This window comes from Oryctolagus cuniculus, chromosome X (genome assembly GCF_051225735.1).
Source record: "Oryctolagus cuniculus isolate XC-2025 breed Fujian yellow rabbit chromosome X, ASM5122573v1, whole genome shotgun sequence".
Lineage (NCBI taxonomy): Eukaryota > Metazoa > Chordata > Mammalia > Lagomorpha > Leporidae > Oryctolagus > Oryctolagus cuniculus.
Window position 1 is genome coordinate 98,930,765 of NC_142888.1, and position 15,177 is coordinate 98,945,941.

Consider the following 15,177-nt stretch of genomic DNA (forward strand, 5'->3'; position numbering starts at 1 on the left):
GACATTGGGAAAAGTAGATAAAAGGGGGATGGTGCCTGGTAGTAGCCAGGAATTGAATGATCTTGAAGACACATAAGGGAAATTTGTTGGAGACAACCGGGGTGATTCACACTTCTATTTGTGTTTAAATATAAACTTATTCCCTTGGAGGTATTATAAGTAATTAATCCAAAATATAAGTTAATGGTGAAATATGGGAGTTAGAATGAACTAGGGAAATGAGGGGTCACCATGAGTAAGTTGGGACACGTTATATCTGATATGCTGTGCATCAGGATTGAAAATGGAAAGATGAGGGATGGTGAAAGGTCAGTTTTGAAAGACTATTTAGGGATAGTAAAGAAATACTTACCCCCATCCCAATCAGAACACATTGTTATCTACACATTCTCAACTCTCCAGAGATCTTCTAGGATGCTAATTTGTGAGGTCTATACTCCCTACAGCTACCATTGGTTAAATGGAGTGCCTTGGTGACCCAAGAAAGATGAAGTGTTTGGTTCCTAATTGTCCTGGTTGTTGCTATATACAAGGATAGCAGGACTACTCAGGCAGACAACCAGGCAGTTTTAACATGACTGGAGGTGACCAAAAAACAAAAGTGTCCTGGTGTATATAGGAAATCATGAACCATAAGCACAAAAGGGAGTAATATGAATAAGGCCTTCATTTAACTGAGATCCAGGGGTGTAACATGGTCAGATTGTAATACCCAAGCTTCTCCTATTCTTCATTGAGCCTTCTACCCACCGCTCCCCGACACACAGATTTCTCCCTGCCCATATATGGCACAAACATTTTCTTATTCACTCACCAATATTCATTAAGTTCCATATCTTTTTAGGTCCTACCCTCTTCCTGGAAATCACTGCCCTTCTGAGTGTACCTTGTTGCCCTTCTGTGTGTGCAGAAAACACAGAAGTAAATAAAAGATTGATGCAAGTTCAAGTACTTCATCTCTACATGCAACTGTAACACTTCAGTAAAGCAGAAAGAAGAGGGGCTGACACATTTCGACCAATACCACAGATTGAATAGGAACCTAAGCCAAAAGAATCTACCGTAGCCCAAGGGACGCTGCAGAATTACACCATTCAAAGATACGAAACCAGCATGGAATACAGATGATAATGAATGATATAAAATTGACCAGGTGATAAATGACCCTCCTCTAAGTACATATGTATATATATTTGTGGGTTTTCAGATTATGGGAATAGGAAAGGAAGTATGTGAAAAGGGAGGGAAATGAGGACCTGCATATTTAGAGGTCAGAACATGGTGAAAACCAAGCACTGAAGACAAATTTCCCTCCGTAACAATTTAACCTATGTTCAAGGACTAAAATGATATTGGTGTTTGCGTTTGGTAGGAGGCAAAGAGAAACCTGATGTTAGGGTTTAGATCAGTGAATCCCAGATACAATAAGAGCATAGTGTGGAGTGGCAATGACACTTCAAAAATAGAAAGATAAAAGCATCACCTCCAAGCTGCCTTGTGATATTAATGGTACCCCAATCTATGCCGCATGCAGTTATAGACCCTACAAAGGACTGAAAAACTCCCCAAATGAAACTTACTAATAAAACCTCAAGGAACAACATAATGGCATTTGGAGGTCACAAACCCAAAATTGATCAGGCCGATTTCTTGTCAAAAAGCTTGTAGTGTAACAGTAGGAGATTTTCTCAATTGATATTCCGACACAAGAAATTAAGGAATTATTTCACAGTTACTCTGATCTATCTCCCCATCACCCCTACATTATCCAATTTTAATTAATTACACTAATATTTTAGAATCATTGGTATCCAGTATTATAAATTATATGTGTATAATTCATTTAGTTGGCATCATTAAATTAGTTGACAACTTTTTTTTAAAGATTTATTTCATTTATTTGAAAGTCAGAGTTACACAGAGAGAGGAGAGGCAGACAGAGAGTTTTTCCATCCGTTGGTTCACTCCCCAGATGGCAGCAACGGCCGGAGATACGCCAATCCGAAGCCAGGAGCCAGGAACTTCTTCTGGGGATCCCACGTGGGTGCAGGGGCCCAAGGACTTGGGCCATCTTCTACTGCTATCCCAGGCCATAGCAGAGAGCTGGATCAGAAGTGGAGCAGTAAGGACTCAAACTGGCACCAATATGGGATGCTGGCGCTTCAGGCCACGGCTTTAACACACTGTGCCACAACACTTGCCCCTAGTTGGCAACTTTTAAAGGGTCTTTTGCACAATGGCTCAGAAATTAAGAAATTTAATTATCATATATTAATATCTTTTAGCTTTTCATAACATTGTGTTATATTTATTATTCATAATATTTATATAGAGCTATATTTAAAACATATACAGTTTAATTTCAATACAGATGGATACATATATACATAATGGTATATTAGTTTAATATTCATCCATTTACTAGCTCGTCAACCTGAGAGGGTCTAGAGGTAAATATATTGCTGTAGTAATAAACATATTCGGCATCCAGAACTTATTTTGTAATATCATTTCCAATAAAAATCTAGAAATCTTTGAGTAAATGATTGATTATCCCTCTGGAACAGAGGATACATAATTGTGGACTAGATCATCCTTTAGTAACAAATAATAAGGAAATTTCCCAAACAAAAGGCCCACACTGATTGATGTATGTGAAAGGAATATAGAAGTCTACTGAAAGAATTCCCAAGAGGGGAAGCTAGAGCAATTAAATTATCATGATAAATATTGGATAAAAATTAAAACTAGGGGCTGGTACTGTGGCATAGGGTAAGCCTCTGCCTGTGGTGCTGGCTTCTCATATGGGCTACTCCTCTTCCAATCTAGCTCTCCTTTAAGTCCTGGGAAAGCAGTAGAAGATGGCCCAAGTGCTTGGGCCCATGCACCAAAAAGAGAGACCTGGAGGAAGCTCGTGGCTCCTGGCTCCAGATCAGCACAGCTTCAGCCATGCAGCCATTTGGGAATGAACCAGTGGATGGAAGAAAGCTCTCTGTCTCTTCCTTTTTATGTCTGTAACTATGCCCCTCAAATAAATAAATAAACCTTTAAATGAAGTTTGGCTAGGCTGAAGCAGGAGTCAGGAATTCTGTCCTGATCTCCCACATGGGTAGCAGGGTCCTAAGTACTCAAGCCATCATCTACTGCTTCCGGGGCCATTGTCAGGAACATGTATTGGAAGTGGAATAGCTGGAACTCAACGCAGGTACTCTGATATAAGATGTGGGTGTTACAAGCAGTGGCTTAACCCACTGTGTCACAGTGTTCTCCCTTCTCTTTTGTATGATTGTCATCTTCTGTTTGTTCTTCCTGCTATTTCCCTCCCTTCTTCTTTTAATGTTAAATGCTGAATCTTATTTTAGATCCTTTTTATTGTTATTTATCTGCAAATAGAATTTTTTTCAGTTATTTGTAAGTAATTTGTACAGTTAATTGTTAAGTTTGGATTATTGACAATATTGAGAGAGAAAACCTTGAGGGAAAATCTGTTTAGCCTTTATGTCTCCACAAGAATCGGCAGCTTCTAAAATTTCTCATATTTCCAAGAATCTCTTCTAATCAACATGATGGAAAAATTGTATCTTGAAATAATGACATTCCTCTGCACCTCTTGTACATCAACCCCACCTTTCATTATTAGAACCAAATGGGGACGGCGCCATAGCTCAATAGGCTAATCCTCCACCTAGCAGTGCCGGCATACCGGGTTCTAGTCCCAGTCGGGGCACTGAATTCTGTCCTGGTTGCCCCCCTTCCAGGCCAGCTCTCTGCTATGGCCCAGGAGTGCAGTGGAGGATGGCCCAAGTGCTTGGGCCCTGCACCCCATGGGAGACCAGGAGAAGCACCTGGCTCCTGCCTTTTGATCAGCGCGGTGCATCGGCCGCAGCTTGTCGGCTGCGGCGGCCATTGGAGGGTGAACCAACGGCAAAAGGAAGACCTTTCTCTCTGGTTCTCTCAGTGGTTCTTTCCCTCATGCCCCACCTCCCCGCTCCCTTCCCTCCTCCCATTCCCTCTCCTATCTCCTTCTTCATTATGGATAATTTTTAGTATGACTTTATATATAATCATAGATTTCAACAAGTAAACTTTGATTTGAGAAAACTAGAGAAAATGAGACCTTATGTTATCTCAAGAAGGCATAAATATTTGAGAAAATATCAATAAATTCATAGCAGAAAATCAATGAAAGTCAAAGTGATTAGTTGAAAAGATCAATAAATTAATAAATCTCTGGCCAAACAGAAAAAAAAATTGGAAAAAACACAAATTACTAATATCAGAAATTAAAGAGGAAGCATTTGTGAACATTGTTGATCACTGGAAGAGACATGCACATTGGAAGGATAATAATGATAGTAATAATAATAACAATAATAATACTATAGCTCTTGGCTCACAAATATAGCAATTTAGATGAATTAGAAGAATTCCTTTAATTTGGCAATTAATTGCTATCTGAATGATACTGGCAAGAAAATGAAAATTCCAAAACTTATACAAGGAGAAGTAGAATAGGCTTGTATCCATTTAAAAATTGGGTGAGTAATTAACTTTCTAAGAAGTTAACAGTCCCATATGGTTTTACAGGTGAATTCTAACAACATTGAAGCAAAATGTTTACCAAAACACACATATAATGAGCAACTTCTAGGGTTCCACAGCACAGAGGGGTGACTATAGTCCACAATAGAGCCGGCGCCGCGGCTCACTAGGCTAATCCTCCGCCTAGCGGCGCCGGCACACCGGGTTCTAGTCCCGGTCGGGGCGCCGGATTCTGTCCCGGTTGCCCCTCTTCCAGGCCAGCCCTCTGCTGTGGCCAGGGAGTGCAGTGGAGGATGGCCCAGGTGCTTGGGCCCTGCACCCCATGGGAAACCAGGAAAAGCACCTGGCTCCTGGCTCCTGCCATCGGATCAGCGCGGTGCGCCGGCCGCAGCGCGCCAGCCGCGGCGGCCATTGGAGGGTGAACCAACGGCAAAGGAAGACCTTTCTCTCTGTCTCTCTCTCTCACTGTCCACTCTGCCTGTCAAAAAAAAAAAAAATATAGTCCACAATAAACAATTATATATTTTATGAACAAATATAAGAAAGGAGATTGTGGACTCCAAATATAATCTAACTACAAGGAGAAGGAAATGTTGTTTACCATAATTTGATCATTACACATAGTATTGAAATAGCACACTTATACACCATAAATCTGTGCAATTATTCAGTTAAAACTTTTTAAAATGTAAAAGGAGGTGGAAATGACTTATCACATATTGAATACAAGTATCTAGTATACCAAAGATATTACCATTTAAAAAAGTAGTAGTACAAATTTTCAAAATCCTTTTCAGAAATAAAGTTGAGAGAACAACGAATTCTTTACCCTAGTACCAAAATTAGATAAAGATTCTGAAAAAGAAAATAACCGTAAGCCAATATCTCTTATTTGCATAGATAGAAAATCCTGAATAATATATTAACAAAAAAGAATACAACACTGTATAAAACATTTACATGCTACAATCAAACACTGATTATTCCAGCAATAAAAGACCATTTTAACATTTGAAAATTAATATAACCCATCATATTACAGGCTAAAGAAGAATAATCAAGTGATTAAATGATAATTAATACAAAAAAGTGTTTGACACAATCCAACACCCACTCATAATAAAACTCTTAGGAAGTTAGAAATGCAGAAGACCTTTCTCAAACTGATAATGAACTTATACAAAATAATTACAGCTAACATTATAATGATAAGAAAATATATGCCTTTTTCAAGATTAGTAACAAAACATGGATATCATTTATCACCACCCTATTCAATATTACACTGGAAATACTATGTAATTCCATAAGAAGAAAAGAAAGAAAAATACATATACGTACTGGGATGGAAGAGGTAAAACTATCTTTGTTTTCAGATGACATGAGTGTCTGTATAGAAAATCCCAATGAATCAAAAACAGCAAATAAAAATCTTGACATTATTAAGCCAGTACATCAGGATACAATGTGAATAAGCAAAAATCAATTGCTTTTTGTTAGGTCAACAATAAATAATCGGAATTTCAAATAAAAATAATATTTATATTAGCATCAAAATTATGAAATTTATAGTCATAAATCTAATAGCATATAAACATGATCTATATGAGGAATGCTCTAAAACTCAGCTGAAAGAATTAAAATAAAATCTAAAATGGAGATATAATTCACATTTCCCATGGATAGGAACATTCAGTATTGTTAAGATCATTTCTTCTCACCTAGAGCTGCAGATTCAACACAATCCTAATCTATCATTGCAAATTATATTGTGGATATAAACCAGCTGATTTTTAAAATTTGTTTTAAATTGAAAAATAGTAATTTGTTTATTAATGGGTGCAGTGTGTTTTTTTATTTAGTAAATATAAATTTTCAAACCCACTTCTGAAAAGACCTTGTATCCAAAAACTACAAAGAATATTTAAAACTGAACCATAATAAAATAACCCATTCAAAATACAGGCAAAATATCTGAGCACATACCTCACCAAAGAAAATATTCAGGGGGAAACTATGTGTATGAGATGATGATCAACATTATATGCCATCAGAGAATTATAAATTAAATCAACAACAAGAAACAATTATACATCTACTGTAATAGCGAATGTTCAATAAATGACCATGCCAAATTCTCATGAGGATGCAGAGCAACAGAAATTCAAATTTTTTTTTCTGGTGAGAATGCAAAATGATACAGCCATTTTGATAGATGGCTTGGCAATTTCCTACAATTCTAAAAATAGTCTTCTCATATAGTTCAGCAATATGTCCACACAAAAATTTGTCAGCAAATGTTTATATAGGCTTTATTTCTAATTGGCAAAGACTTAAAAGAACCAAGATGCCCTTCCATAGATAATGTATATGCTAATAATGTATCTTCAGACAATGAAATATTGTACAGTATTAAAAGAAATGAGCTTTTAAGCAACAAAAAAATCCCTGATAAGTCTTAAATGCATTTTGCTGAGTAAAAGAATTAATTCTGAAAAGGATACATAATGCATGATTTCAACTTCATGGCATCCTGGAAAATGCAATACCATTGAAATAGTATAAAGATCAGTAGTTGCCAAAAGATTCAGAGAATAAAAAAGAATTGAATAGGTAAAGCCCACATGGGAATTTTTAGGGAGGTGAAACTGTTGTGCATGATATTTTAACAGCAGATATTTGGTCTGTACATTTGTCAAATGCCATAGAAATGTACAGCACAACTTATACAATAGTGTAAGTGCAAATTATGAACTTAGTAAAAATATAAAATAAAATTTAGGTTTGTTAATTGTAACAAATGTACCACACTAATCCGGCGCCACGGCTCAATAGGCTAATCCTCTGCCTAGCAGCACCTGCACACTGGGTTCTAGTCCCAGTTGGGGGCACCGGATTCTGTCCGAGTTCCCCCTTTTCAGGCCAGCTCTCTGCTATGGCCTGGGAGTACAGTGGAGGATGGCCCAAGTGCTTGGGCCCTGCACCCCATGGGAGACCAGGATAAGTACCTGGCTCCTGGCTCCTGCCTTCGAATAGGTGCGGTGCGCCGGCCGCAGCGCACCGGCCAGGGCGGCCATTGGAGGGTGAACCAACAGCAAAAGGAAGACCTTTCTCTCTCGCACTGTCCACTCTGCCTGTAAAAAAAAAAAAAAAAAAAAAGTACCACACTAAAGCAGGATGCAGGATGTTAATAACAGAGGAAATTATGGCTAATGTATATGAGTGCTATTATCTGCTCATTTTTCTCTAATGAATAAGTTAAAAAACTGAACAAGTTTTTAAATGAATAACCATAAGATTATAAGGGTTAATAAGCTTGTCATTCTTCTCTGAATGATGGAGAAAGAGAAACTTTATGACTATCATGTCTATAAAATCATGACAGAAAATTATTGCAATATGATATAATTAATAAATTAAAGGAAATGTTCAGAATTTCATGTGTCTTGGAGAGCAGAAATAGATAGCTTGACCATTTTCCTTTTTGTCTTTCAGGGCTCTAATTTTTGTTTTCTGAAATGTGGGGTATGATATACATGATCACAATGATAATATGGTCAGTTTTGCTTCCACTGACATTAGTCCAAGCTGTTTCTGTCATTTTCCCCCTCTATGTGAAATTTATCTGTAAAGTGAGGCAGTGGGTCTACTCTAGATAATTGAAGAGAACCTCCTAACCCTGAGTTCTAAGATTTATATGTAGTCAATTCAATATTTTTAAAGCAAGCTACTGTGATTCCCCAGAAAAGCACTTAGAAATCAGATAAGGGATAATTACATAATATTGGTTGAGTTTATTTACTCCAGACTGCCTGGTAATATGAATACACTAAATATAATTGTTTACCTAAAAACTTTAGTGGGAACCCAACTAATTAAGAAATTGAATTAACTTTTATTTTTAAATCTCTGGTAGTTGTAGGAGGAAGTAAATTATAAGAAACACTCATAGGAGAGTTTTATTTAATTTGGGGAAAATAAAGGTAAGTATATTGTATTTGTATTTTTACTCCAAAACATAATGCTACTACCTCAATTTCCACCTATAATCCTGCTAATATTGAAAAGGACTTTCAGATGATCTTGTAATTCAGAAAAATTTCTGAACTGCAAGGAAAGTTTTAATTATGTTCACTTGACTATTTATTATGGCAAGTGTACATATTAATGAGTTTATTTTAGCATCTGTAATTAAAGGAATAGCCTTTCAATTTAATATGCTATTACTTACAACATGAATTTACCTGGGTAATTTTTGTGTTTTAAAATTAATCTCACCATTTGAATGGCTCCAATGACCCTTATAGAATACTCCTTGTCATGAAATTTGTTTGAATATTTTTATACAAATTTAAAGTTTAAACACAGTAGAAAATCTCAGGCATATAACTTCTGATCATGTGTAAGTATACACTCAAGTGTAAAAAGATGCATATTTGGGCCTAATTATTTTAATTACATATATACTTTTATTTACTAGTACAATGTTTATGAGATGAATATATGCATTTTAAGGAGTCTTTTACTTCCTATGTTCAAACTTTTAAGATAAATTCATAAATAACCATCCCAAGAATTCTAAGGATGCTTTATACTATCACCTAATTTCATGTTCTGAAATTGATTTCTGCAAGTGCTTCTGATATCTGTATTCATGAAAGCAAAAAATGTGAATTGGAAACTCAATTCACCATCTAATTAATTGCAGGCACCTTTAACAGACTACTGTTGACCTTGACTATGGTCATGTGAGAGCCTTTTCTGATAGAGTAAGGGACACTCTGATTCGGTTATCTTGTGATTTAATTCTGCTCTGATAAGCAGAAATTGCTAAATACTATCAAATTCTGCTGATGTTTTTATGCTAAAGACAGTTCATCTCCTGAGGCAGGCCTGTTCATCTTACATCACTTGGTGGGAACTGGTATCAATTGTTCATGAAGCTCAGGTTGCAGGTTTCCTTCAACCAATATTTATGGTTATCGTGTAAAGAGGAAAAAATAATATGTTCTGGAGATGAGTGAACTCTTCTTTCACTGCCCTTTTATATTTTAGGGAGCTAAGTGTATATCATGTGACTATCTCCATAAAACTATTTCATCTTTACTATTTCATCATTAAAAGCATTTTTTAACTTTAATGAGGTAGTAGAAACATCTAAAGACATGATGCTTATCTGAGAGAAATAAACAACAGGGGAGAAGTCACATCTTTGTGTTAGTCATTGAGGGTCAACAGGAATTTTAGCTGCAATTACTCAATTAATTAGGTTTTTATTACTACAATGAAATATCTAAGACAAGATACTTACGGAGGAAGTCTGATTCAGGTCAGTTTTGAAGGTTCACAATCCAAGATTGGATGGGTCCCATTGGTTTGGCTATTTGATGGGGTCAGAGGATGGAAGTGTTACACTGTATGTGGAGGAAGGATTACATACTAAGCAAGGTAGCATGGAGAGATACAGGACATGTACTCTGGTTTTGTAACGGACACTCTCATAAGAACTCACTTTCAAGGGCGAGCATCCAATGAGCTTAAGACCTCCCACTAGGTCTACATCCTAGACATCACAATTGTTTTATGTTTCTACCCTGTTAATTTCACTGACTTATAACTCATAGACTTTAAATGTCTCCATAATTCAAAAGCAAAATCCTGTACAAACCACAGAATAACACCAGGGATAGCATTAGTTACAAGCCTAGATCACAAACATTAAGAAGGTATTTATTTTCAAATCTGTTCTTTTTTTAAGATTTTATTTATTTATTTAATTGAAAACCAGAGTGGGGAGGGAGAGAAAGAGAGAGAGAAAAAAGCTTCCATCCACCGGTTCACTCTCCAAATAGCTACAATGGATGGGGCGGGGCCAGATTAAAGCCAGGAGCCAGGAGTTTCCTCCAGGTCTGCCATGGGGGTGTAGGGGCCCAAGCACCTGAGCCATCCTCTGCTGCTTTCCCAGGCATTTTAGCCAGGACATTGGATTGAAATTTGAGCAGAAGGACTCGAACCAGAGCCCATATGGGATGCGGACATTACAGGCAGCAGTTTAACCCACTGCACCACAATGCTGACCCAAAATCTTTGCTTGTTTCACTGAGTTCCTCTTAAATTTTATTTCATATGTACCTCACTCAACTCATTCTAATCCTGGCAATAACCAATAACAACATATCTATAAAACTAATAATATGTAATTGGATTTAACTCAAACTGGAATAAGAATCCAGTTCACTTATGGACCATCAAACGGTTTTGAAATATTGTATTAATTTACTATTCTATAAAAACATAAAATTTTAAACTAAAAATAAACAATATATAATAAAGCCCAGTTGGGCCAGTTCTGACTATAGCCCGATATACATACTTTCTAAAATGTTAGGAATTGAATAGTATCAGAACATGAATATTGCTTAAACCAATAGGAAATTAAATCATAATTGCATTTGATTTGAATCTCTAATTTCCTATAAAAGCTTATTTGTTTTATACATGGGAATAAGCCTAAAGCAAAGTGGATGACTTTGCTTGAAGTCAGCAGATTTTGCTGCTACAAAATTTGTGGTATTCTATACCTCAGTATCTAGGAGACAAGTGCTGGGGCTACACTTGGTCTGAAAAAAAATACATGTTTATCTATAACTCTAGAACCTTGGAAAGGTTATTTTCCCTCTGTAAATCTTGGTTTATTCATCTAAAAATTGATTCACAACTATGCTTTAGGTGTATTAGGGATAATGAAAAAAAAAGTAAAGCAATTAACATGGGGCCCAATAAATGACAATTTTTCAAAATATTTTAACTATTATAATAAATTATGCTAATAATTTGTGAGATGTGGTATTAGGGGATGTCACTAAAAGATAAGATTCCTGGAACCATGTGTTTTACCTTAGGGAAACACTCTGCCAATATAGGACAGTGGGAAGGTCATTATTACTATTTTTTCACCTGGATCCAAGTTTAATTTATGTCATTTTCAAAAGTGCCTGTGCTTATTTAATTGTTTTTTGATACAGGAAGCCATTTAATCCCTTACCTTTCAGAAGAAGGAGAAGGCCTTATAAAAAGGGAATCATAGAGTAAAGCATATTCCAGGGAGAAAACTGTTTTTAATCTCTCACAATAGTTTGTTTATTATAGAGACTTCAGTGCTAGAAAAGCACAAACCCTTACAATTGTTTTCTCTCAACTAAACATGATTCATTAACTTTGATGATATCCAAGAGAAAATAGAATACATTTCACAAATTTGTTGTCAGGTTAAGAGTGGTCACTATTGATTTGTGTTATGCATTCATCTTGTATATCACACTTTTGCTATGAAGACCTCTACATGGGATTTGAAGCTTGATGATTCTATTGATTTCATACACTGACTAGTTTACTGTTCTAATTTTGGTTACTTCTATGACTTTGTAGAACTTGCAACCTTTTATACTCTCTCTGATTGGAATGCAGTGTGTTTTGCAATGATGGCAAATTGCAGTGGTGTATGTTATTGATTTTAGTTAATGAAAATCTTGTTACTCTCTTATTTTAATGGGCTATTGACAGAATTTTTTTAACTCTTAGCCTCTGTTTCTTTATGAAGATTCCCAGTACTTTGATGGAATGGGCAAGCATAAAATGTTATAGTGAAAATATTGAAGAAAATGTATCCACATTGCCGCCAAGAACTATGCTTATAAACTAAGTAAGTTTGTCATAATAACATTGAGAAAGCAGAGTCCATTTTACCAATAAGCATTCCCTTGCAGTTTCTTTCCATTAGTTTGCTTTTACAGGTTCTTAATATGTGATAAGCAATGAGTTATATTTCCTTAAATGTATCACAATATCAATTTTGTTTACCCTATTTAAGAGGAGACAGAAAAATATTATAGTAGTTTCTTCCTGATCCAGCTTTGCTTTCCAGGTCTTCAGTTACTCCTGGTCAACTGTGATCTGAAAATATTAAATAGAAAATTCCAGAAATAAACAATTCAGAAAGTTTAAATTATGGGCCATTATGAGTAGAATGATGAAATTTTACCTTGTCCATTTCCATACTGCTGGAACATGAATCATACCTTTGAAGAGTGTATCCATACTGTATATGCTATCTGCCTGCTAATAACTTATAGCTAATAAGTTATCAGAATGTCATAATACCACAGTGCTTTTTTAGCCCTTAACTAGTAACCTAATGCGACATCACAATTCCATGTCACTCACCTCACTTCAGCTCATGTCCACATTGTATTACCTAACATTATCACAAGATAAAGGATAATATAGTACAATAAATTATATTATGAAAGATCACAATCACATAACTTTTCTTGCAGTATATTGTTACTTTTCTATTTTATTAATTATCAGTATTATTGTTTCTTACTGTGCTTAATTTATTAATTAAACTTTATCATAGTTACATACTCACATACATAGGAAAAACAGTATATTTTGGTTTTGATACTGTCTATAATTTCAAACACCTGTGGAGGATTTTGGAACACATCTCTGATAAGAGGAAACTACTCTAAGAAGGTGACTTTCCCTAGATGGAACCCCTAAGTCAGTATCTGAAAATGTGTCTCATGTATCATCTATACCAGATGAAGGAGAGTTAGTTTTCCTAATTAATAGTTATGTCCACTGCCAGCTCTAAGTACTGTTTCCCAGTCACCAAAAAGTTTCATTTTGGTACTGTCTCACTACCCCTTCAAGTCCTTTCACTTTTTAGATGCCTAGTACCCAGACCATAATCCTCAGTTGCCCAAAAATCTTCTCCTGTTTCAGGTCATGCTCTACAATTTGGATGCATTCTTAAAGATATCCCAGTACTGTACCTGCCCTGTACGTTCATAATCAAAACTTTGTATTCTGTTATTGTACTGTCTCATAGTAAATTGAGAGAGCTAGTTATGTCCTTGTCTATTGAGGAAACATGGGCCACAATTTGACATGGGATAAAGGCATTTCTGACATTTCCTTTAACATATTGCCCTAGATCAGCATTGTTGGCCCAGCTACATATATTATAGTAGGAGTTATGTAAGAAAGTATCAGCATGTGTATTTACTGTCCCACCATTATTCTTTCTCTAGGCGATGAATGATATTCTTGTAAAGTATATCTATGGCATGTGACAGTAAAACAATAAGGGTAGAGAAAGTATGTATATCAATGTTATTCTTCCCAATATATACTATAAACATTACAAATTCATGTTTTTATTTTTAATTACTCAAAAGTTTCATGTTTTTATTTAGCTTTCTGACTCTGTGCTTGTGCCTTCAACACTTTCACGACAATTTTCTGCTCCTCGATAAGGAAAGCACGCTGGATCCTGTCACGGACACATTTAGCACACATGGAGCCACCATAGACCCTGCTGACGTGTTTTTTCGTTTTAGACAATCTCATCAGGACTTTAGGTCTCACAGCACGAACCCCACGAAGTCTGCCTCGGCACACACCACGTGCAGATTTTGGTGCTTTCCCAACCTTCTTAGTGTAAAGGTAAACAATTCTGTTACCAGGAGTTCGGGACAGTCTGGTTTTGTTGGAGGCTGTATTGTAGGAGAGCCTCCGGTGGTATGTCAAACACTGGACCATTGTGGCTGCCTCTAAGCATCGTCCCAGGAGAGGAAGAAATTCATTTGTTTTTTAGTCAATTTTTTAATATTTATTTATTTGAGAGGTAGAGCCTCAGGCAGAGAGAGGGAGAGACAAAGAAAAAGGTTTTCCATCTGCTGGTTCACTCCCCAAATGGTTGTAATGGCTGGAGCTGGGTCCACCCAAAGCCAGGAGCCAGGAGCTTCTTCTGGGTCACCCACGCTGGTGTAAGGGTCCAAGGACTTAGGCCATCTTCAGCTGCTTTTTCAGACCATCAGCAGGGAGCTGGTTCAGAAGAGGAGCAACCAGGACATGGACCAGCACCCATATGGGATGCCAGAGTCTTAGCCTACTAAGCCATAGCCCCGGTCCTTAAAGTCATTTGTTTTCAGGGCAAATGATATCCCTGCAATTTACCACGGAATAGGAATAAAGATGCTTGGGTGGGACTGATAATGGATATGGACTTTTCTGGGGATGTGTGTGAGCGGAAGTGTAATAAAGCTAGATTATAGTGATGATTGTAAAAACCTGGTGAATATATTAAAAATGACTGGGATTTAAATCATATACCAGGTATGATTTCTATAGTATATGAAATAAATTTAAATAAAGCTGTTTTAAAAGATATATTATATCTCAATAACTAGAATTTTAAGAATTATTTAAAAAGATGCAGATAATAATGTACATTCTAGCTCCAGCTTTCAAGTAAGTCTGACATAGTTTTGAATCTTAGCTTCACCACATACTTTCTAACTGCATGATATTAGGCAAGCCACTTGAGTTCTCAGAGCCTTGCTTTCTTCACCTGTAAAAATAAAGTCAGTATTTTCCTTGGTCATTTTGGGATCCCATAGAGTTTATGCTTCTAAAATGCTTAGCACAATGATTGGCACAATTGTTATTATTATATTGATTCATTCTTTTTCTAATTTATGTCATCACTTTTTTTAAATAACTGAATTTGTTTACTGCAATTATCATTACACAGGTAGAAAAACAGCGAGTAAACTGCAGAATTAA

At 36.2% G+C, this 15,177-nt stretch overlaps 1 pseudogene; it reads right to left on the reverse strand.

Annotated features, from left to right (window-relative positions):
- Positions 1-13,789: 13,789 nt before the first annotated feature.
- Positions 13,790-14,151, reverse strand: LOC100341723 (large ribosomal subunit protein eL34 pseudogene; annotated as a pseudogene).
- Between the last annotated feature and the right edge of the window lie 1,026 nt (positions 14,152-15,177).